This window comes from Mus musculus, chromosome 13 (assembly GCF_000001635.26).
Source record: "Mus musculus strain C57BL/6J chromosome 13, GRCm38.p6 C57BL/6J".
NCBI lineage: Eukaryota > Metazoa > Chordata > Mammalia > Rodentia > Muridae > Mus > Mus musculus.
In genome coordinates this window covers 50291076-50312377 of record NC_000079.6, presented here as the reverse complement: position 1 = coordinate 50312377, position 21302 = coordinate 50291076, and the positions used below count along the sequence as shown (strand labels likewise).

Below are 21302 nucleotides of genomic sequence, written 5' to 3'. Positions count from 1 at the left end.
GTCAGGAGCTCTATCTGCTGGGGACTCTGGGCTCCTCGGCTCCGGGTCCCAGCTACCAGTCCTCTGTCTAATGACTGCTGCCAGCAATCCCACAGTCGGGCGCAGGGACCTGCAGAGGCAGTAGATAGGGCATAGGGGAAGGGGACTCTGGCCACTTCAATTTCAGGATAGATCTTGGGGGGAGCTGTGGGTTGAAGAGGAGGCTCTGTTTTGGCAGAGCCTGTGGTTTCAGTTCTGTTCAAGCCTGGGGGCTGCGCGCTCGCCCGGGGAGTGGGAACAGCTGAAGGAGGAGCCCCTCGCCTTCTCATCACCAGGCCAGAAAGTACGCTGGTCCAGGCAGGGTCCTCACTGCCTCTGCCACCACCACTGTGCTTACTGCTTCTTAGGGCAGAAAGTGAGGGCGCTGTGCTGACCCACCCGCACACATGGAAGCAGCTGGGGGAGGGCTCTGAGACGCTCGGGAATCTATGGTTTGATTTATGGCAGTGAATTCTGGATGAGGTAAGGCTGTTGATCGGGGTAGGACCCAGGTCCACTCTGAAAAACAATGACTTTAACTTTAAAGATAAGAGTCAAACCAAAATTCCCCTCCAGTGACCATTTTACATTAAAAGTCGGCCACTCAGAGGCACAAAAAGTCTGCCAAGGTTCCTTCTTAATTTCTACTGAAAGATTATGGGCCCTTGATCTACCTTCAGTCCAGTGGTCTAAAGTCAAACTGGGGGGGGGGGGGGAGGGTCGTTACAGTCTGTCCAATATCACAGAAAACAGACACAAAACACACACACACACACACACACACACTCACACTGACAAATACCTGAAAACAGACACAAAAACCAAACACACACTGACAAATGCCCGTCTTCTAACAGACAAACAAAAACCAACTCAGAAATGTAAAAAAGTCGGGGGAGTGCATAAGTCTTCCAATCTAGGAAGACTACCAACTCTTCACTCCTGGAGTCCTTCCCCTTGCTCAGGGCATCCCCCAAGTGAGCAGAAGCCAGTGATTCCAGCACATCTACTGTTCACACTCAGTGCCTCATCCCGAGGCAAAGGTCTCCCTGTCTCATGAAACATAGCAGCTGCAAATTTCAGCACTGAACCTCGCCGGCTCACAGAAATATTTTTAGACAAAAAAATTTCACCTCCAAGTGGGTCTACGGAGAAGTGGGTGGTCACAGCAATCCTGGGACAAGCCCCCAAATGAAAGACTCCAAGAGGAGCCTCTCGCTCAGGCCTCAGGACAATAGCGGACACCCAAGAACTCATGATAGACCAAGCTTGATGTAAACCACCTGAGGCTTTATTCAGGGAAAGCCAGACCTTTGGGCACAACTCATATCCCAAGCAGGGGTAGAGGAGTCGACCTCGAGGGGAAAGAGGTCCCAGTTTTTATAGGCTATCAGGGGGGAAAAGAGAAGGGGGAGAGTAGGGGATTTCCAGATCTAAACAATGTCTATTCTCAAGAAATGTGTATGGGAGGCGTACAAGGAAAGAGTCTGGTGCAGGTGTAGCAACTCAGGATTGGCCAGGCTGTGGCTGTTGGAAAGATTTTCTAACTATTTCTCAGCAACCAATATTACAAACACCTGGCAATGGGCTTCATCAGTGGGTACACACATGGGTTCAAGAAATGGTCAAAACATTGGCAGACACACAGGTTCAAGGAGTGGCCAGAGCATTGTGCACCTCTATTTTTCTAAATCAGTAAAGCTAGTTCTGCTAACAGTGACATCGATCTTGCCAATTTCAGGGCTTTCTGTGACCTTTTACATTCTGTCAGGATCTTTCAAAAGTAACTGAGACCCAAAAGGACATGCATTGTACATACTCACTAAGTAGATATTATCCATAAAAGCACATAATACATAGGTTAAAATCCAAAGAACTCAAGAAGGTCACCAATAAGAAAATGCATCAACCCAGTTTGGAAGGGAGAAGAAATCAATCTCAGGGGTGGGGGGCAGAGGGAAAGAGAGGAACTTGTGTGGGAGAGGAGACAGGGAAGGGAATGTGGAAACATGATCATAATTGAGGTGGGGCTTAGGAAACAGTATTGAAGCCTAGAGGACCAGCAGAAAGAATGGAAACAGGCAAATTCAGGAGGTAGGGGCTGGGAGAACCCTCCAGAATGTACCAGAGACCTGGAAGGTGAAAGACACTCAGGACTCAGAGGGAGGGACCTTAGATGAAATTCTCAACAGTGGGGAGAAAGAACTTGTAGAGTCCACCTCCAGTAGAATGACAGGGCATCAAGTGGAGGAATGGGGTTGCCATCCCACAGTCAAAAACTGTGTTTCAGAATTCTCCCTGTCTAAAGGAAGTGAAGGAACAAAAATGGAGAACAGACTGAGGAAAAGAAGGTCCAGTGACCAGCCCAAATTGGTATCCAGCTGAAGGGGACATTCCAAAGTCTGACACTATTACTGATATTATGGTGTGCTTACACACAGAAGCCAGCATGGCTGCCCTCTGAGAGGACCAACAAGCAATTTAAATTGTCAGATGTAGTTACAGTGAACCAAAAGACAGAAGCTGGGGCCCCTGTGGTTGAATTAGGGAAAGGCTGGAAGAAGCTGAGGAAGAGGGTGAGCCCATAAGAACACCGGCAGTCTCAAACAAACTGGGCCTCAAGATCTCTCAGGCAATGAGCCACAAATTAGGCAGCATACACTAACTGATATGAGCTTCCCAACACATATACAGCAGAGGACTGCCTGGTCTGGCCTCAGTGAAGAATATGTATCTAACCCCTGAGACACTTGGTCCCCATGGAGTGGGGTGGGGAGGGATTTTGCAATATCTTCATGGAGATGTGGAAGGAGGAATGGGGTAAGGAACTGTCAGAGTGCAGCATGAGAAGGAGATGACAACTGGATTGTAAAAATGATTAAGTACTAATACTAATACTTCTAATAAATAAAAGACAATGACACCAATATATTTGCAGGCAAATAGATGGAACTAGAAAATATCATCCTGAGTGATGTAACACAGATTCAGAAAATCAGGCATAGTAAGTAGTCACTAACAAGTGGACATTAACTACAAAATATAAAATAACCTATTATTCAATCAACAGGGAGACACTACAGAACATGGAGGGCCTAAGAGAGGATGATTGAATCACATTCAGAAGAAGCAATCCAATAGACATCAGAGTTAGATGGAAGGAAAGACCTGGGTGGGAGAGGGTTTGAGGAGCAGCAGATGGAAATAGATGCAGACACCCATAGCCCAACATTAGGCAGGGCTTGGTGAGTCTTGTGGAAGGTTTAGGGTAAGGGTTGAGGGAACCCGAAGGGTCAAGGCCACCACCAGACAATCTGCGTTGTCAAATAACAGGGGCACATGGGGGCTAACAGACACTGAATCACCAACCAAAGAGCTTGCAAAGGTTGGCAATTGGCCCCCTACACATTTGTAGAGGGTGAGCATCTTAGAATTCATGTGAGTCCCTGAAAGTTTGAGCAGGAGTTGTCTCTGATTCTGTTGCCAGCTTTTGAATTCCCTTCCCTCAGCTGGACTGCCTGGGTGAGCTTCAGTGGCACAGGATGCACTGCTTCCAGTTGATTGTTGAGGCTGGTTGGTACCCAAGGCAGGGGGTGTCTCCCCTCTCTGATGAGAAGAAAAGGGAGTAATGGGGGGAGTGATTTGTGAGGTTGGGACTGGAAGAAGGGACTACAATCAGGATGTGAAGGGAATAAAAATTTAATGGGAAAAAGGAACTCAAATAGCAAAGAAAAGAGCCCATGAATTGAAAATGAATTTACATGAAATTAAAAGACCCTGTGCAGAAAAAGATGCTTCCTTCTCAGGCCTAGATGATCAGAGATCATCCCACTAGTGAAATTCTCTGTGGGGTCTTATCGTCTAGAATGTATAAACAATGGTGATTAACTAAATATCAAAATTCAACCAATAAATAAATTGACTAAAGTATAGTTTTTAAAAGGTCATACACAGAGGATGATAATTATTCTACCAATACTTCAACATTCTCAGCTTTTCAGGTTAATTAAGGTTCAGAATATATAAAGAATACAAGAAATTTGATAGAAACACCCAAAATAATCCAACCAAATGATAAGGTACAGAGTATAATGGAGAATTCTCAACAGGGAATACTTCAATATTCTTTGCCTTCAGGTAGTTAAGATTATAGCAACACTGAGATACCATTTTACTTAATGACAATGGCGCAGATCAAAACAAAAGAGAAATTCTAGCAAAGATGAGGGAAGGGACATATCAGAAGCTGCTATTGGGTGTGTAAACTGGAGCAGCATGGTGGAAATTGGTACAGAGTTTCCTGAAAATAGAACTACCTTAGGGCCAGGTGTACTATTTCTGAGCATGGACTCAAAGGATGTAGTCTACATCCTGCCAAGGATATACCTGCATATCCATGGTGATTGTGGTACTATTCCCAATGGCAAAAGAATTAGGTATTTTAAAACACCTAAATAAATTCTATTAGAGTTTGCTAATTTAAAAAAGTGAATATGTAAAGGAAAGTATCCAACCATTACTAAGCATTCAAACTATCACAGGCAATTTAGTTCATAATAAGCCACATGCATTCTTATATTTAAGAAATTAATTTCATTTTCCTTACAATTCTGTACCTGAAGATGAAAAAGTACATTAGTTTTGATTATATTAAATAACAACAAATCTAAATAAATAAGTGACAAAGGGAAGTTTTGTGTCTGACTTGAGACAATCTGATCACAGAATGAACAGACTGGGTTCAGCAGACAGAAGACAACCTGACAGAGACAATACCAAAGAAACAATTCAAGTCCCATCGAGAAGCTCAGTTTGTCAAAAACTAAGATCCTGAACTACTAAAGTGGGTATCTTCTAGGAGGCAAACATACAATGTAACTTTCTGGTTGACACCTGAAAGACTCCTGAAGGAATGTTTGGCTGAAGCAGACACAGGTGAAAGAATGTTTCCTATAGGAAACATAGGAAATGACGAATAATGTTCAGATGGAACATTAATATTATCCCACAGACAGTGCAAGCTTGAGGTTTGGTTTGTCTCGCTTATTAGTGAAGAGGACATGGTATGCAAGAAAGAAGTGGGGGCTTGTGGAAAGGAAATAAGAATTCTGGAATCCACAGGTTTTGGAATAGAAAGGAGCTGTGGTTGGCCTGGGATGGGTGCTACATATGAGAGTGTTTTTCAAGGCACTGGAGTGATGCTGTGACACTGGATGGGGGGACACAAGTTCACCTGACAGCAGGTAGCTTCAATCTCTTAACTGCAATTCTCTTTCATATCCTGTGGCCATTCCAATGTTGTAAGTGGAAATTTAAATTTTGAGGTAGGGGTAAGAAAAGTGTACATGGAGAGATGAGGCCCCTCCATTCCCCTCGCTCAGGTTCAGTGCTCTGTCCTTGTGCTATGGTGCTTGAGCACTAGAGTCCTAGCATGCGGAGTCACAAGAGGATGCTTCACTCCCGTGTGTTCTCATTCCGCATCCTGATACTATTTAACTATCTCCAGGTTGTACAGATGGAGGAAAAATTGCAGAATAGACCAAGACACCATCACAACCTATGGAAATGTAAGAAATCTTTGTTTTTAATCGATTTTCATACCAGGATGTCGGCTCAGGGTCTGGGCATCTTCATTCTGGATATGGGTGGGATTCGGAGGAACTTTGTTGGATATGAGACTAAGGGGCATAGGATATGTAGGCGATGGAGGTGCCAAATTTACACAGATGGATGGGCCTCTTGATCCTCTGATTGGGGTTGATGCTTTTGCCTCCTGTCTTTTGCAGCCCCAACAAGCAACGTTACAAAAATCTTAGTCGATTTTTCTGGGGTACATACTCTATTAACTCTGAATCAGTTGTGGCTACTGTCCATGAGCTCAGAAGCCCTTCCTTGGGAAAATGTAAATCTGTGAGGTTTAGTGATGACAGTGGCCCTGACAAAGCTCCATCCAAGGCTAAAGGACTTCCACAGCATTCCCAGCATCAGCCATTACCTCACCACCGTGTGATACCAAACTTGGTAGATGAGAAACAAGTCCAAGAAAAGAAAATCCTCACAAAATCTACCCAAAAACAAATACCACCTTGTTTCAAAAGTAGGACCTATGTGGTGCCACATCCCACCACTGAGAGAAGGAAACAGGCATCCCTACCAGCTGGAAGCCTGCCTGGGAAACATGGACCATATTCAAAAGAAACCAAAGATTATGATGAGCGAAAACATCAAAAAGCTATTAGCAAGCCCACTGACAACTTGCCCAGGGGCACCCTACATTCTAAAGCTATCAGTCCAACCACCATCCATCCTGAGCATTGCAGGAGGCTCCAGCTCCATAAGGACCCAGAGAATAACGAAAGACAACTAGAGTCAGAGAACAACAAGGAACCCCATTCAGATTCCTCCCCTACAGGAAACCGACCCAGGTACAGGAATATTTCCCAGCAAACACTGTTCATTATTGCAAGAACAGGCCTCAACTCTCCCAGCCTGCCCAGCCCTCCATCTTCAAAGCCAAACCCTACAAATGCAGCAAATGGAAGGGGTCTGTGCCCACAGGGCTGCCCTTACAGAAGGACAATACAAAATCTGATGTGCATAACACCATCAAGAAGGACCTTGGTGTGGGGGCACAAAAGGTGCCTGGCCCTGCAAGCAGCAGCCCTGGAAAGGAGGTGAGACCCAAGAAACCTGCACTGAGGACAGAGAAGGTGTCCTCCATGAAACCTACTGAGCACTATTCCCTGCCTGAGGCAAAGAGAGCATCAAATTTCACAGAGCTTCCAGTGGTAGCTCCATAAAGCTCAAGGATACAGCCAAGTCTAGGATAGCAGAAAAAGGAGAGGCTACTTCTAAAAGCTGCTCTCGGGAAGAACACCTTAAGCAATGATTTACCAGAAAGAAACCTCAGCAAAAAAGACAGTGGTCAAGGGGATTCTTTAAGGATTGATCAACCCACAGCAGCTGCTGAGCAAACAAAAGGCTTAACCATTAAAATGGTCATCTACAGAATGATAGCTGCACTGAAATCCCTTGTGGATGTTCTGTTCCAGATCTTGGAGGACAGTGAAGGGGACACATCAGAGGTGTGAAGTGGAATCACTGAAACACAAGCTGACATCCCACTCTTCTGAGAGTCTGTTTGACACAAACTATAGCAGACCAGCAAGCAGGAGGAGCTATGGCCATTCTTTCACATATAGATGATAGCTATTCTTTCACATATAGAGGAATGGGAGACAAACTGTAGTCAGGGATTAAAGCCAAAGAGCCTGTGACCCATATATGAACCAAGAGAAGAGAGGGATGTGCTTTGACCAGCTCCACATGCCCAAGGGGAAAGAACTTCCATGTAGTACAGGAGAATTGGAGCCAAGCAGGAGCCAGGTCTTGCTGCCCAGCAAGCCTCTGACTCTAGGTTTTGGGATAGAAAGGAGCTGTGGTTGGCCTGGGATGGGTGCTACACATGAGAGTGTTTTTCAAGGCACTGGAGTGATGCTGTGACCCTGGATGGGGGGACACAAGTTCAGCTGACAGCAGGTAGCTTCAATCTCTCAACTGCAATTCTCTTTCATATCCTGTGGCCATTCCAATGTCGTAAGTGGAAATTTAAATTTTGAGGTAGGGGTAAGAAAAGTGTACATGGAGAGATGAGACCCTCCATTCCCCTCGCTCAGGTTCAATGCTCTGTCCTTGTGCTATGGTGCTTGAGCACTAGAGTCCTAGCATGCGGAGTCACAAGAGGATGCCTCACTCCTGTGTGTTCTCATTCCCCATCCTGATACTATTTAACTATCTCCAGGTTGTACAGATGGAGGAAAAATTGCAGAACAGACCAAGACACCATTCACAACCTATGGAAATGTAAGAAATCTTTGTCTAATCGAATTTTCATACCAGGATGTGGGCTCAGGGTCTGGGCATCTTCATTCTGGATATGCTATGCAGGGTGGGATTTGAAGGCATCTTTGTAGGATGTGAGACTAAGGGGCATAGGATATGTAGGCAATGGAGGTGCCAAATTTACACAGATGGATGGGCCTCTTGATCCTCTGATTGAGGCTGATGCTTTTGCCTCCTCTCTTTTGCAGCCCCAACAAAGCACTTTTACAACAATCTTATTTGATTTTTATGGGGTACATTCTCTATTAGTTCTGAATTAAGTTGTGGCTACTGCCCATGAGCTCAGAAGCCCTTCCTTGGGAAAACTTAATCTGTGAGTTTTATTGATGCCAGTGGCCTGATGAAGCTTCATCCCAGGCTAAAGGATTTCCACAGCATTCCCAGTATCAGCCATTACCTCACCACCGTGTGATACCAAACTTGGTAGATGGGAAACAAGTCCAAGAAAACAAAATCCTCACAAGATCTACTCCAAAACAAACACCTCCTTGTTTCAAAAGTAGGACCTCTGTGGTGCCATATCCCACCACTGAGAGAAGGATACAGGCATCCCTATCAGCTGGAAGCCTGCCTGAGAAACATGGACCATATTTAAAAGAAACCAAATGTTATGATGACGAAAAACATCAAAAAGCTATTAGCAAGCCCACTGACAACTTGCCCAGGGGCACCCTGCATTCTAAAACTATCAGTCCAGCCACCATCCATCCTGAGCATTGCAGGAGGCTCCAGCTCCATAAGGAGCCAGAGAATAACGAAAAGACAACTAGAGTCAGAGAACAACAAGGAACCCCATTCAGATTCCTCCCCTACAGGAAACCGACCCAGGTACAGGAACATTTCCCAGCAAACACTGTTCATTATTGCAAGAAGAGGCCTCAACTCTCCCAGCCTGCCCAGCCCTCCATCTTCAAAGCCAAACCCTACAAATGCAGCAAATGGAAGGCGTCTGTGCCTACAGGGCTGCCCTTACAGAAGGACAATACAAAATCTGATGTGCATAACACCATCAAGAGGGACCTTGGTGTGGGGGCACAAAAGGTGCCTGGCCCTGCAAGCAGCAGCCCTGGAAAGGAGGTGAGACCCAAGAAACCTGCACTGAGGACAGAGAAGGTGTCCTCCATGAAACCTACTGAGCACTATTCCCTGCCTGAGGCAAAGAGAGCATCAAATTTCACAGAGCTTCCAGTGGTAGCTCCATAAAGCTCAAGGATACAGCCAAGTCTAGGATAGCAGAAAAAGGAGAGGCTACTTCTAAAAGCTGCTCTCGGGAAGAACACCTTAAGCAATGATTTACCAGAAAGAAACCTCAGCAAAAAAGACAGTGGTCAAGGGGATTCTTTAAGGATTGATCAACCCACAGCAGCTGCTGAGCAAACAAAAGGCTTAACCATTAAAATGGTCATCTACAGAATGATAGCTGCACTGAAATCCCTTGTGGATGTTCTGTTCCAGATCTTGGAGGACAGTGAAGGGGACACATCAGAGGTGTGAAGTGGAATCACTGAAACACAAGCTGACATCCCACTCTTCTGAGAGTCTGTTTGACACAAACTATAGCAGACCAGCAAGCAGGAGGAGCTATGGCCATTCTTTCACATATAGATGATAGCTATTCTTTCACATATAGAGGAATGGGAGACAAACTGTAGTCAGGGATTAAAGCCAAAGAGCCTGTGACCCATATATGAACCAAGAGAAGAGAGGGATGTGCTTTGACCAGCTCCACATGCCCAAGGGGAAAGAACTTCCATGTAGTACAGGAGAATTGGAGCCAAGCAGGAGCCAGGTCTTGCTGCCCAGCAAGCCTCTGACTCTAGGTTTTGGGATAGAAAGGAGCTGTGGTAGGCCTGGGATGGGTGCTACACATGAGAGTGTTTTTCAAGGCACTGGAGTGATGCTGTGACCCTGGATGGGGGGACACAAGTTCAGCTGACAGCAGGTAGCTTCAATCTCTCAACTGCAATTCTCTTTCATATCCTGTACAAATCAATCTTAGTAGAGTTTTCTGGGGTACATTGTCTATTATCTCTCAATCAGTTGTGGCTACTGACCATGAGCTCAGAAGCCCTTCCTTGGGAAAACATACATCTGTGAGGTTTATTGATACCTCTGGCCCTGACAAAGCTCCATTCCAGGCTAAAGGACTTCCACAGCATTCCTGACATCAGCCATTACCTCACCAACTTGTGACACCAAATCTGGTAGGTGAGAAAAAGTACAAGAAAACAAAATCCTCCCAAGATCTACCACAAAACAAACACCTCCTTGTTTCAAAAGTAGGGCTTATGTAGTGTCATGTCTTACCAGTGAGAAAGGGATACAGGCATGGCTACCATATGGAGGCCTACCTGGGAAACATGGACTGTATGCAAAAGACACCAAAGGTTATGATGAGCAAAAACATCAAAAAGCTATTAGCAAGCCCACTGAGAACTTGCCCTGGGTATCATGTATTCTAAAGGTATCAGGCCAGCCACCATCCATCCTGAGCATGGCCGGAGAATTCAGCACCACAAGGAGCCAGAGAATAACCAAAATGCAACAAATACGGAAGAACAACAAGGAAACACATTCAGATTCCTCCACTTCATGAAACCAACCCAGGTTCAGGGACATTTCCCATCATACACTGTTCCTTATTGCAAGAACAGGCCTCAACTCTCCCAGCCTGCCCAGCCCTCCATCTTTAAAGCCAAACCCTACAAATGCAGCAAATGGAAGGGGTCTGTGCCTACAGGGCTGCCCTTACAGAAGGACAATACAAAATCTGATATGCATAACACCATCAAGAAGGACCTTGGTGTAGGGGCACAAAAGGTGCCTGGCACTGCAAGCAGCAGCCCTGGGAAGGAGCTGAGACCCAGGAAACCTGCACTGAGGACAGAAAAGTTGCCCTACATGAAACCGGCCTAGCACTATTCCCTGCTTGAGACAAAGACCAAAATTAAGCCAGCATCACACATCACAGAGCTTCCACTGAAACACGGGAGACCCAATCTGCAGATGCTTGTGGCAAGGGATCTGACCCCACCTGGAGTTCCAGCCTCAAACCTCCCCCAGGTTGTGTATCCTGCCTCACCCATCTGTGATTCCAAGGCTGCCAGGGTCCTGCAAAGGTTGCATCACCAGGATCCAGGAGGGACAAGGATGAAAAGTGCATCAGTTGCGAGGCCAGACAGAGATGAGTTTATACACTCAACTGCAGAGGCTCAGGAGACCCAAAGAGCCCCTCCACCTGCTGCCATTCATGGGGCCACAAAGTCCCATCCAGATCCATTGCCGAGATACCTGAGTGTTCAGAGACCTGCTGGCTACTTCCAGGCAGCAAATCCCCAACAGATCAGGACCATCTGAGGCATTGGAAAAGGCAGTCTGAAGCCAAGTACCAATCCCAAAATGGCCAAGCATGCAACACAGAAGAGCTTTCAGGAGATGGACTTAAGACATCACCCCAGGGTTATGACAATGGAAGGCCCTGGAGAAAGGGTCCAACCTTCAGCAGCCAAATAAACTATAGTGGAGGTGAAAGAAGAGCCACCTCGTGCATGGAGAGTGAGTCTGGGATCCAGTGAGAGTCACAATGGCAAGGACATCAATATCATTTCCAGGGTCTTTGGGTCTTTTTTTTTTTTTCCATTTTTTATTAGGTATTTAACTCATTTACATTTCCAATGCTATACCAAAAGTCCCCCATATCCACCCACCCCCACTCCCCTGCCCACCCACTCCCCCTTTTTGGCCCTGGAATTCCCCTGTACTGGGGCATATAAAGTTTGCAAGTCCAATGGGCCTCTCTTTCCAGTGATGGCCGACCAGGCCATCTTTTGATATATATGCAGCTAGAGTCAAGAGCTCCGGGGTACTGGTTAGCTCATAATGTTGTTCCACCTATAGGGTTGCAGATCCCTTTAGCTCCTTGGCTACTTTCTCTAGCTCCTCCATTGGGAGCCCTATGATCCATCCATTAGCTGACTGTGAGCATCCACTTCTGTGTTTGCTGGGCCCCGGCATAGTCTCACAAGAGACAGCTACATCTGCGTCCTTTCAATAAAATCTTGCTAGTGTATGCAATGGTGTCAGCGTTTGGATGCTGATTATGGGGTGGATCCCTGGCTATGGCAGTCTCTACATGGTCCATCCTTTCATCTCAGCTCCAAACTCCGTCTCTGTAACTCCTTCCATGGGTGTTTTGTTCCCAAATCTAAGGAGGGGCATAGTGTCCACACTTCAGTCTTCATTCTCCTTGAGTTTCATGTGTTTAGCAAATTATATCTTATATCTTGGGTATCCTAGGTTTGGGGCTAATATCCACTTATCAGTGAATACATATTGTGTGAGTTTCTTTGTGAATGTGTTACCTCACTCAGGATGATGCCCTCCAGGTCCATCCATTTGGCTAGGAATTTCATAAATTCATTCTTTTTAATAGCTGAGTAATACTCCATTGTGTAGATGTACCACATTTTCTGTATCCATTCCTCTGTTGAGGGGCATCTAGGTTCTTTCCAGCTTCTGGCTATTATAAATAAGGCTGCTATGAACATAGTGGAGCATGTGTCCTTCTTACCTGTTGGGGCATCTTCTGGATATATGCCCAGGAGAGGTATTGCTGGATCCTCCGGTAGTACTATGTCCAGTTTTCTGAGGAACCGCCAGACTGATTTCCAGAGTGGTTGTACAAGCCTGCACTCCCACCAACAATGGAGGAGTGTTCCTCTTTCTCCACATCCTCGCCAGCATCTGCTGTCACCTGAATTTTTGATCTTAGCCATTCTGACTGGTGTGAGGTGGAATCTCAGGGTTGTTTTGATTTGCATTTCCCTGATGATTAAGGATGTTGAACATTTTTTCAAGTGCTTCTCTGCCATTCGGTATTCCTCAGGTGAGAATTCTTTGTTCAGTTCTGAGCCCCATTTTTTTTTTCCATTTTTTATTAGGTATTTAGCTCATTTACATTTCCAATGCTATACCAAAAGTCCCCCTTACCCACCCACCCCCACTCCCCTACCCACCCACTCCCCCCCTTTGGCCCTGGCGTTCCCCTGTACCGGGGCACACAAAGTCTGCGTGTCCAATGGGCCTCTCTTTCCAGTGATGGCCGACTAGGCCATCTTTTGATACATATGCAGCTAGAGTCAAGAGCTCAGGGGTACTGGTTAGTTCATAATGTTGTTCCACCTATAGGGTTGAAGATCCCTTTAGCTCCTTGGGTACTTTCTCTAGCTCCTCCATTGGGAGCCCTGTGATCCATCCATTAGCTGACTGTGAGCATCCACTTCTGTGTTTGCTAGGCCCCGGCATAGTCTCACAAGAGACAGCTACATCTGGGTCCTTTCAGTAAAATCTTGCTAGTGTATGCAATGGTGTCGGCATTTGGAAGCTGATTATGGGGTGGATCCCTGGATATGGCAGTCTCTACATGGTCCATCCTTTCATCTCAGCTCCATACTTTGTTTCTGTAACTCCTTCCATGGGTGTTTTGTTCCCACTTCTAAGGAGGGGCATAGTGTCCACACTTCAGTCTTCATTTTTCTTGAGTTTCATGTGTTTAGGAAATTGTATCTTATATCGTGGGTATCCTAGGTTTTGGGCTAGTATCCACTTATCAGTGAGTACATATTGTGTGAGTTCCTTTGTGATTGTGTTACCTCACTCAGGATGATGCTCTCCAGGTCCATCCATTTGGCTAGGAATTTCATAAATTCATTCTTTTTAATAGCTGAGTAGTACTCCATTGTGTAGATGTACCACATTTTCTGTATCCATTCCTCTGTTGAGGGGCATCTGGGTTCTTTCCAGTTTCTGGCTATTATAAATAAGGCTGCTATGAACATAGTGGAGCATGTGTCCTTCTTACCAGTTGGGGCTTCTTCTGGATATATGCCCAGGAGAGGTATTGCTGGATCCTCCGGTAGTACTATGTCCAATTTTCTGAGGAACCGCCAGACTGATTTCCAGAGTGGTTGTACAAGCCTGCAATCCCACCAACAATGGAGGAGTGTTCCTCTTTCTCCACATCCTCGCCAGCATCTGCTGTCACCTGAATTTTTGATCTTAGCCATTCTCACTGGTGTGAGGTGGAATCTCAGGGTTGTTTTGATTTGCATTTCCCTGATGATTAAGGATGTTGAACATTTTTTCAGGTGCTTCTCTGCCATTCGGTATTCCTCAGGTGAGAATTCTTTGTTCAGTTCTGAGCCCCATTTTTTAAGGGGGTTATTTGATTTTCTGAGGTCCACCTTCTTGAGTTCTTTATATATGTTGGATATTAGTCCCCTATCTGAATTAGGATAGGTAAAGATCCTTTCCCAGTCTGTTGGTGGTCTTTTTGTCTTATAGACAGTGTCTTTTGTCTTGCAGAAACTTTGGAGTTTCATTAGGTCCCATTTGTCAATTCTCGATCTTACAGCACAAGCCATTGCTGTTCTGTTCAGGAATTTTTCCCCTGTGCCCATATCTTCAAGGCTTTTCCCCACTTTCTCCTCTATAAGTTTCAGTGTCTCTGGTTTTATGTGAAGTTCCTTGATCCACTTAGATTTGACCTTAGTACAAGGAGATAAGTATGGATCGATTCGCATTCTTCTACATGATAACAACCAGTTGTGCCAGCACCAATTGTTGAAAATGCTGTCTTTCTTCCACTGGATGGTTTTGGCTCCCTTGTCGAAGATCAAGTGACCATAGGTGTGTGGGTTCATTTCTGGGTCTTCAATTCTATTCCATTGGTCCACTTGTCTGTCTCTATACCAGTACCATGCAGTTTTTATCACAATTGCTCTGTAGTAAAGCTTTAGGTCAGGCATGGTGATTCCACCAGAGGTTCTTTTATCCTTGAGAAGAGTTTTTGCTATCCTCGGTTTTTTGTTATTCCAGATGAATTTGCAAATTGCTCCTTCTAATTCGTTGAAGAATTGAGTTGGAATTTTAATGGGGATTGCATTGAATCTGTAGATTGCTTTTGGCAAGATAGCCATTTTTACAATGTTGATCCTGCCAATCCATGAGCATGGGAGATCTTTCCATCTTCTGAGATCTTCTTTAATTTCTTTCTTCAGAGATTTGAAGTTTTTATCATACAGATCTTTCACCTCCTTAGTTAGAGTCACGCCAAGATATTTTATATTATTTGTGACTATTGAGAAGGGTGTTGTTTCCCTAATTTCTTTCTCAGCCTGTTTATTCTTTGTATAGAGAAAGGCCATTGACTTGTTTGAGTTTATTTTATATCCAGCTACTTCACCGAAGCTGTTTATCAGGTTTAGGAGTTCTCTGGTAGAATTTTTAGGGTCACTTATATATACTATCATATCATCTGCAAAAAGTGATATTTTGACTTCCTCTTTTCCAATTTGTATCCCCTTGATCTCCTTTTGTTGTCGAATTGCTCTGGCTAATACTTCAAGTACTATGTTGAAAAGGTAGGGAGAAAGTGGGCAGCCTTGTCTAGTCCCTGATTTTAGTGGGATTGCTTCCAGCTTCTCTCCATTTACTTTGATGTTGGCTACTGGTTTGCTGTAGATTGCTTTTATCATGTTTAGGTATGGGCCTTGAATTCCTGATCTTTCCAAAACTTTTATCATGAATGGGTGTTGGATCTTGTCAAATGCTTTTTCTGCATCTAACGAGATGATCATGTGGTTTTTGTCTTTGAGTTTGTTTATATAATGGATTACATTGATGGATTTTCGTATATTAAACCATCCCTGCATCCCTGGAATAAAACCTACTTGGTCAGGATGGATGATTGCTTTAATGTGTTCTTGGATTCGGTTAGCGAGAATTTTATTGAGGATTTTTGCATCGATATTCATAAGAGAAATTGGTCTGAAGTTCTCTATCTTTGTTGGATCTTTCTGTGGTTTAGGTATCAGAGTAATAGTGGCTTCATAAAATGAGTTGGGTAGAGTACCTTCTACTTCTATTTTGTGAAATAGTTTGTGCAGAATTGGAATTAGATCTTCTTTGAAGGTCTGATAGAACTCTGCACTAAACCCATCTGGTCCTGGGCTTTTTTTGGTTGGGAGACTATTAATAACTGCTTCTATTTCTTTAGGTGATATGGGACTGTTTAGATGGTCAACTTGATCCTGATTCAACTTTGGTACCTGGTATCTGTCCAGAAATTTGTCCATTTCGTCCAGGTTTTCCAGTTTTGTTGAGTATAGCCTTTTGTAGAAGGATCTGATGGTGTTTTGGATTTCTTCAGGATCTGTTGTTATGTCTCCCTTTTCATTTCTGATTTTGTTAATTAGGATTTTGTCCCTGTGCCCATTAGTGAGTCTAGCTAAGGGTTTATCTATCTTGTTGATTTTCTCAAAGAACCAACTCCTCGTTTGGTTAATTCTTTGAATAGTTCTTCTTGTTTCCACTTGGTTGATTTCACCCCTGAGTTTGATTATTTCCTGCCGTCTACTCCTCTTGGGTGAATTTGCTTCCTTTTTTTCTAGGGCTTTTAGATGTGTTGTCAAGCTGCTAGTATGTGCTGTCTCCCGTTTCTTCTTGGAGGCACTCAGCGCTATGAGTTTCCCTCTTAGAAATGCTTTCATTGTGTCCCATAGGTTTGGGTACGTTGTGGCTTCATTTTCATTAAACTCTAAAAAGTCTTTAATTTCTTTCTTTATTCCTTCCTTGACCAAGGTATCATTGAGAAGAGTGTTATTCAGTTTCCACGTGAATGTTGGCTTTCCATTATTTATGTTGTTATTGAAGATCAGTCTTAGGCCATGGTGGTCTGATAGGATTCATGGGACAATTTCAATATTTTTGTATCTATTGAGGCCTGTTTTGTGACCAATTATATGGTCAATTTTGGAGAAGGTCCCGTGAGGTGCTGAGAAGAAGGTATATCCTTTTGTTTTAGGATAAAATGTTCTGTAGATATCTGTCAGGTCCATTTGTTTCATAACTTCTGTTAGTTTCACTGTGTCCCTGTTTAGTTTCTGTTTCCACGATCTGTCCTTTGAAGAAAGTGGTGTGTTGAAGTCTCCCACTATTATTGTGTGAGGTGCAATGTATGCTTTGAGCTTTACTAAAGTGTCTCTAATGAATGTGGCTGCCCTGGCATTTGGTGCGTAGATATTCAGAATTGAGAGTTCCTCTTGGAGGATTTTACCTTTGATGAGTATGAAGTGTCCCTCCTTGTCTTTTTTGATAACTTTGGGTTGGAAGTCGATTTTATCCGATATTAAAATGGCTACTCCAGCTTGTTTCTTCAGTCCATTTGCTTGGAAAATTGTTTTCCAGCCTTTCACTCTGAGGTAGTGTCTGTCTTTTTCCCTGAGATGGGTTTCCTGTAAGCAGCAGAATGTTGGGTCCTGTTTGTGTAGCCAGTCTGTTAGTCTATGTCTTTTTATTGGGGAATTGAGTCCATTGATATTAAGAGATATTAAGGAAAAGTAATTGTTGCTCCCTTTTATTTTTGTTCTTAGAGTTGGCATTCTGTTCTTGTGGCTGTCTTCTTTTTGGTTTGTTGAATGATTACTTTCTTGGTTGTTCTAGGGCGTGATTTCCGTCCTTGTATTGCTTCTTTTCTGTTATTATCCTTTGAAGGGCTGGATTCGTGGAAAGATATTGTGTGAACTTGGTTTTGTCGTGGAATACTTTGGTTTCTCCATCTATGGTAATTGAGAGTTTGGCCGGGTATAGTAGCCTGGGCTGGCATTTGTGTTCTCTTAGTGTCTGTATAACATCTGTCCAGGCTCTTCTGGCTTTCATAGTCTCTGGTGAAAAGTCTGGTGTAATTCTGATAGGCCTTCCTTTATATGTTACTTGACCTTTCTCCCTTACTGCTTTTAATATTCTATCTTTATTTAGTGCATTTGTTGTTCTGATTATTATGTGTCGGGAGGAATTTCTTTTCTGGTCCAGTCTATTTGGAGTTCTGTATGCTTCTTGTATGATCATGGGCATCTCTTTTTTTATGTTTGGGAAGTTTTCTTCTATTATTTTGTTGAAGATATTAGCTGGCCCTTTAAGTTGAAAATCTTCATTCTCATCAATTCCTATTATCCGTAGGTTTGGTCTTCTCATTGTGTCCTGGATTACCTGGATGTTTTGAGTTAGGATCCTTTTGCATTTTGTATTTTCTTTGACTGTTGTGTCGATGTTCTCTATGGAATCTTCTGCACCTGAGATTCTCTCTTCCATTTCTTGTATTCTGTTGCTGATGCTCGCATCTATGGTTCCAGATCTCTTTCCTAGGGTTTCTATCTCCAGCGTTGCCTCGCTTTGGGTTTTCTTTATTGTGTCTACTTCCCCTTTTAGTTCTAGTATGGTTTTGTTCATTTCCATCACCTGTTTGGCTGTGTTTTCCTGCTTTTCTTTAAGAGCCTGTAACTCTTTAGCAGTGCTCTCCTGTAAATCTTTAAGTGACTTATGAAAGTCCTTCTTGATGTCCTCTATCATCATCATGAGAAATGTTTTTAAATCTGGGTCTAGATTTTCGGTTGTGTTGGGGTGCCCAGGACTAGGTGGGGTGGGAGTGCTGCGTTCTGATGATGGTGAGTGGTCTTGATTTCTGTTAGTAGGATTCTTACGTTTGCCTTTTGCCATCTGGTAATCTCTGAAGCTAGCTGTTTTAGTTGTCACTGTTAAGAGCTTGTTCTTCAGGTGACTCTGTTAGCCTCTATGAGCAGACCTGGAGGGTAGCACTCTCCTTAGTTTCAGTGGGCAGAGTATTCTCTGCAGGCAAGCTCTCTTCTTGCAAGGCAGGTACCCAGATATCTGGTGTTCGAACCAGACTCCTGGCAGAAGTTGTGTTCCACTCACTAGAGGTCTTAGGATCACGTGTGGAATCCTGTGTGGGCCCTTGCGGGTGTCAGGCGACTCAGCTGGCAAGGTAGCCGGGGCTCGAGTGGAGTGGAAGGGGTTTGTGCCCCAGATCAAGCCCGGGTAGCCTGCTTCCCTATGTACCACAGTCTCAAGTTCCACGCGATTGGATTGGGGTAGGCGCTGTGTTCCACTCACCAGAGGTCTTAGGGTCCCGTGGGGAGTCCCGTGTGGGCCCTTGCGGGTGTTGGGCAAGACTCTGCTGTCAAGGTAGCCCGGGGCTCGAGTCTCGAGTCGAGCGGAAGGGACTTGTGCCCCAGATCAGGCCCGGGTAGCCTGCTTCCCTATGTACCGCAGTCTCAAGTTCCGCGCGATTGGATTGGGGCAGGCACTGTGATCCACTCACCAGAGGTCTTAGGGTCCCGTGGGGAGTCCCGTGTGGACCCTTGCGGGTGTTGGACAAGACTCTGCTGGCAAGGTAGCCCGGGGCTCGAGTCTCGAGTCGAGCGGAAGGGACTTGTGCCCCAGATCAGGCCCCAGGGTCTTTGGGTCTTTATGGGCCAACAAACTCCAAGCCCATCTACAAATACCTAACTCACAACACATGCAGGAGTCGTCAAAATATTTTGAGTTCAAACCAGCAGACAAGAGCCTGGTCTGTGAGTCACCATCCAGTTGGCCCCAGTAGAGTCCACCATGCCAGGGTCAGCCTGCCCTCACAGGACTCTCTGCCCAGCTTCCAGGTTAGTTGCCAAAACACAAGAGTTCCCAGGGCTTATCTGATGTCTTCATGAAGAGACAGGAAAGGGTGGAAACTAAACACATCAGTGTTCCAAAGGATCAGAACAAAGTGATGGATCTCAATGAGTTTCACTTTCATGAAGAGAGGCAGAGCACTCTAAGATCTACAGACATAAGTCAGGGAGAAAGGAATGTGAGAGTAAGACATTCCATCCAGTGCACCACCGAGCTCAAGGATACAGCCAAGACTTGGATACCAGAAAAAGGAGAGGCTATGTCTAAGACCTCTCAGAAGAAAATCCTAAGTAATGCTTTTCAGTGTCGAAACCTTAGCACAAAAAGCAAGGGACAGCAGGATATTCTAAAGAATTCTAGCTCCCCACCAGCTACTGAGCTGAAGGTTGTAACAACAAGAGTCCATCTACCATATGCTAGGTGAAATTACATGCCTAGTGAATATTCTGTTCCAGATCTTAGAGAACACTGAAGGGAAGGAATCAAAGGTAAAAGAGTGGTGTAAGTGGAATCACTGAGATCCAAGCTGGGTGCCTCATCCCAGACCTCTGAGGGTCTGTATAACACACACCATAACAGAGCAGCAAGCAGGATGAGCTGTGGCCTTGCCAGCCCAGAGGAGCATAACCGTCCATTTACATACATGAGAAGTAGAGACAAAGTGCACTCAGGAGATGATATCCAGAGAGCCTGTGAACAACATCCAAAGCAAGTGAAGAAAGAAATGGGCTTTAAGCTGTTACCTACTCCCAAAGGGAATGAACATCTATGTAGGTACAGGGTAACTGGAGACAAACACAAGCCAGGCCTTGAAGTCCAGAGAGCCTGTACATCTGGAAAAATTAGGATCAAGTTTGGATTAGGGCACTGTCCACATAGAAGTACTGATGGGCAGCACCATTCCATCAGATACACACAAATTGGAGAGAAAGAGGAGCCTGGTTTTACCCATAAAGCCTTTGACCCACATCAAAGTTCAATGAAAGGAATGGGTGGTGGCTGCCCTATAAGTTCCAAAGAGAACCATCCAGTCAAGATCAAGGAGAACTGGAATCCAGTGGCACTCAGGTGTTGCTGGCCAGAGAGACTCTGACATCCAGTAGACCAGAATAGGTCAAGGAGCAGGTGGCTCAGGCCACCCATGCCTCCACACACCAGGAGGTTCTAAAAGATGTCCCATCTGCCCAGTCATCGTTTCCCCCGTGCCTCCTGGTAATAAACTTGTGTTTTTCCTACAAAGAATCTTTTTCTTTCTCGTGCTCATTCTTCTGTGCTCATGGCTCCTGCCCAGAAAGGAAGTGATCCTTGGTTCACATTCCTACTTTTGAGCAGAGCTGTTTCTGTCCTACAGTGATGGAGCAGGGGAAGGTTCCTTCATGCATGTTGGTAGTAACAGCTTGTGTACTCTTGGGCTCCAGCTCAGGAGTACAGGGGCTTCCTCTGGCACATGGCTGGGCTTAGTCTCTGGTCCTTTGAAGCCTGTTTTCCCAAGTCTACTCACTTCAGTAACTAGTATTAGCCAGTGGGGTTAGAAACTTTTAGTATGTTTGAGGACTGTTTATATTTGTGATTTATTACATATGCTGAGCCTTGAGCACTCTCCCAATTTACTAGTAGTCTTTCTCTGCAGTTTAGAGGAGCATATATTTTGGCTGTGAGCCCTTCATTGGTTGTATATCTTTGCAGGAAATTATCCTATTCAAAGAACTTTCCCCTGTATATTGAGTTACAGGTGGCTGTGTACCACCATGTGAGTGCAGGGAGTTGAACCTTGGTCCTGTCCAAGGCAGCCTGTGCTTTTAACTACTGAGCCACCTCTCCAGTCCCATATGTCCTAATATTGTAAGAAATGACTT

The 21302-nt window shown here is 44.7% G+C and overlaps 2 pseudogenes; both read left to right on the top strand.

The window, feature by feature from the left end:
* The window catches only part of Gm46385, a 39613-nt pseudogene extending 29839 nt beyond the window's left edge, over positions 1-9774 (top strand).
* A 143-nt stretch (positions 9775-9917) lies between these two features.
* Positions 9918-20539, top strand: Gm46384 (annotated as a pseudogene).
* Positions 20540-21302: the final 763 nt, after the last annotated feature.